The following is a 3,557-nucleotide window of genomic DNA, read 5'->3' as shown; positions in this document are numbered from 1 at the left end:
AAACTCTGAAGAAGCATTGTGCTGCTATTGGGTATACTCTTGATGATCTTAAGGGCATTAGTCCCACTCTATGTCAAGATAAAATTAATTTGGAAGAAGATGCTAAACCAGTTCGTGATCATCAACGCCGTCTGAATCCTAAAATGAAAGAAGTGGTAAGAAAGGAGATACTAAAGCTCCTTGAGGCAGGTATAATTTATCACGTTGCTGATAGTAAGTGGGTAAGTCCTGTCCATTGTGTCCCTAAGAAGGGAGGTATTACTGTTGTTCCTAATGATAAAGATGAATTGATCCCTCAAAGAATTATTACTGGTTATAGGATGGTAATTGATTTCTGCAAATTAAATAAGGCTACTAAAAAGGATCATTACCCCTTATCTTTTATCGATCAAATGCTAGAAAGATTATCCAAACATACACATTTTTGCTTTCTAGATGGTTATTCTGATTTCTCTCAAATACCTGTGTCAGCCAAAGATCAATCAAAGACTACTTTTACATGCCTTTTGGTACTTTTTCTTATAGACGTATGCCTTTTGGTTTATCTAATGCACCTGCTACCTTTCAAAGATGCATGATGGCTATATTCTCTGACTTTTGTGAAAAGATTTGTGAGGTTTTCATGGACGACTTTTCCGTCTATGGATCTTCTTTTGATGATTGCTTGAGCAACCTTGATCGAGTTTTGCAGAGATGTGAAGAAACTAATCTTGTCTTGAATTGGGAAAAGTGCCACTTTATGGTTAATGAAGGTATTGTCTTGGGGCATAAAGTTTCTGAAAGAGGTATTGAAGTTGATAAAGCCAAGGTTGATGCTATTGAAAAGATGCCATGTCCCAAGGACATCAAAGGTATAAGAAGTTTCCTTGGTCATGCCGGTTTTTATAGGAGGTTCATCAAGGACTTCTCAAAAATCTCTCGGCCTCTGACTAATTTATTACAAAAAGATATACCATTTGTCTTTGATGATGATTGTGTAGAAGCATTTGAAATACTTAAGAAAGCATTGATCTATGCACCTATTGTTCAGCCACCTGATTGGAATTACCCTTCGAAATTATGTGTGATGCTAGTGATTATGCTGTAGGTGCTGTTCTAGGACTAAATGTTATTCAATATGCTAGTAAAACTCTAGACAATGCTCAAAGAAATTATGCAACTACTGAAAAAGAATTCTTAGCAGTTGTATTTGCCTGTGATAAGTTTATACCTTATATTGTTGATTCTAAAGTAACTATTCACACTGATCATGATGCTATTAAATATCTTATGGAAAAGAAAGATGCTAAACCTAGACTTATTAGATGGGTTCTCTTGCTACAAGAATTTGATTTACATATTGTTGATAGAAAAGGAGCTGAGAACCCCGTTGCAGACAACTTGTCTAGGTTAGAAAATGTGCTTGATGACCCACTACCTATTGATGATAGCTTTCCTGATGAGCAATTAAATGTCATAAATACTTCTCATACTGCTCCATGGTATGCTGACTATGCTAATTATATTGTTGCTAAGTTTATACCACCTAGTTTCACATACCAGTAAAAGAAAAAGTTCTTCTATGATTTGAGGCATTACTTTTGGGATGACCCACATCTTTATAAAGAAGGAGTAGATGGTGTTATTAGACGTTGTGTACCTGAGCATGAACAGGAAAAGATCCTACGCAAGTGTCACTCTGAAGCTTATGGAGGACACCATGCTGGAGATAGAACTGCACATAAGGTACTACAATCTGGTTTTTATTGGCCTACTCTCTTCAAGGATGCCCGTAAGTTTGTCTTATCTTGTGATGAATGTCAAAGAATTGGTAATATTAGTAGACGTCAAGAAATGCCTATGAATTATTCACTTGTTATTGAACCATTTGATGTTTGGGGCTTTGACTATATGGGTCCTTTTCCTTCCTCTAATGGTTATACACATATTTTAGTTGTTGTTGATTACGTTACTAAGTGGGTAGAAGCTATTCCAACTAGTAGTGCTGATCATAACACTTCTATTAAAATGCTTAAAGAAGTTATTTTCCAAGGTTTGGAGTCCCTAGATATTTAATGACCGATGGTGGTTCACATTTTATTCATGGTGCTTTTCGTAAAATGCGTGCTAAATATGATGTTAATCATAGAATTGCATCTCCTTATCACCCTCAGTCTAGTGGTCAAGTAGAATTGAGCAATAGAGAACTCAAATTAATTTTGCAAAAGACTGTCAATAGGTCTAGAAAGAATTGGTCCAAGAAACTAGATGATGCATTATGGGCCTATAGAACTGCATATAAAAATCCTATGGGTATGTCTCTGTATAAAATGGTCTATGGAAAAGCATGTCACTTACCTCTCAAACTAGAACACAAGGCTTATTGGGCTATTAAAGAACTTAATTATGATTTTAAACTTGCCGGTGAGAAGAGGTTATTTGATATTAGCTCACTTGATGAATGGAGAACCCAAGCCTACGAAAATGCCAAGTTGTTTAAAGAAAAACTTAAAAGGTGGCATGATAAAATAATACAAAAGCGTGAGTTTAATGTAGGTGATTATGCATTGCTATACAACTCTCGTTTAAGATATTTTATAGGAAAACTTCTCTCTAAATGGGAGGGTCCTTACGTTATCGAGGAGGTCTACCATTCTGGTGCCATCAAAATCAACAACTTCGAAGGCACAAATCCGAAGGTGGTGAACGGTCAAAGAATCAAACACTATATCTCAGGTAATCCCATAAATGTTGAAACCAATGTTATTGAAACTGTAACCCCGGAGGAATACATAAGGGACACTTTCCGGAACGTTTCAGACTCCGAAAAGGAATAGGTATGTGGTACGGTAAGTAAACCGACTCCAAAACAGTTTTTAAGGCAATATTTCTCCGTTTTGGAATATTTAGAAAAATAGAAAAATAAGCAGCAGTCCGGAAAGGACACGAGGACTCCACGAGGGTGGAGGGCGTGCCCTACCCCCCTGGGCGCGCCCCCAACCTCGTGGGTACCTCGTGTGCTCTCCGGACTCTGTTTTCTTATAGGACACGTATTTTGGTCGGTAAAAATTCATTATATAACCTCCCGGGGGTTTTAACTCCCGTATCACGCAAAAATCTCATGTCTTTGTTTCAAGCTGTTTTTCTGACAGATCTAGATTATCATGACGTCTCTAAGTGCTCCCAAGGACAAGTTCTTCGAGAAGGTCATCAACCCTTACCTCGCGGAGGTGCAACGACACCCTCAAACCATTGAGATGCGTGATGGGTTGCTGCACATCCGTGACACTGAGGGACCGAAGGGGAACAGAAGCATGGAGACGAGGCTCGAAGTAATGGAGCAACAAGTTTTCAAGTGTCAGGGGATGGTGGAGCATGGACTCAACTCCAACTACATGATGATCGCAGAGTTCACCAACAAACACAAGCTGGATGCCGACAACATCGGGGAGACCATCTTCAAGCCACGAGAAAATCGAGCACCTTCAAGCTCAGATCTATGACCTGCAAAACCAAAACTGTGAGTATGAATATAGATTCAAAAGGATGAGTTTGGCTGCAGATTTGAGGATCCCAGA

Source organism: Triticum urartu, chromosome 6A (genome assembly GCF_056163025.1).
Source record: "Triticum urartu cultivar PI428250 chromosome 6A, HENAU_Tu73, whole genome shotgun sequence".
NCBI classification, from domain to species: Eukaryota; Viridiplantae; Streptophyta; class Magnoliopsida; order Poales; family Poaceae; genus Triticum; species Triticum urartu.
Note: the sequence above shows the minus strand (reverse complement) of the source record.